Source organism: Arachis duranensis, chromosome 5 (assembly GCF_000817695.3).
Source record: "Arachis duranensis cultivar V14167 chromosome 5, aradu.V14167.gnm2.J7QH, whole genome shotgun sequence".
NCBI classification, from domain to species: Eukaryota; Viridiplantae; Streptophyta; class Magnoliopsida; order Fabales; family Fabaceae; genus Arachis; species Arachis duranensis.
The window spans coordinates 36,110,652-36,111,162 of record NC_029776.3 but is presented as its reverse complement, the minus strand read 5'-3'; positions in this window follow the sequence as shown (position 1 = coordinate 36,111,162).

Genomic DNA, 511 nt, shown 5'->3' with positions numbered 1-511 from the left:
AAGCAATTGCTACACCCACTAATGATACCAAGACCGTGCTAAAATTCCTCCAGAAACACATCTTCAGCAGGTTTGGTGTTCCCAGAGTACTAATAAGTGACGGGGGCACCCATTTCTGCAATAGGCAGCTATACTCTGCTATGGTTAAATATGGAATTAGCCACAAAGTGGCAACTCCGTATCATCCACAGACAAATGGGCAAGCTGAGGTCTCTAACAGAGAGCTAAAAAGAATCCTGGAACGGACTGTGATAGCCCGAAGAAAGGATTGGGCAAAGTGCTTGGATGATGCTCTGTGGGCATACAGAACAGCATTCAAGACTCCTATAGGAACCTCCCCATACCAACTGGTGTATGGGAAGGCCTGTCATTTGCCTGTGGAACTGGAACATAAGGCCTACTGGGCAACCAGATTCTTAAACATGGATGCACAGTTAGCTGGTGAAAAAAGACTGCTCCAGCTAAATGAGCTAGAGGAGTTCAGACTCAATGCCTTTGAAAATGCAAAAAT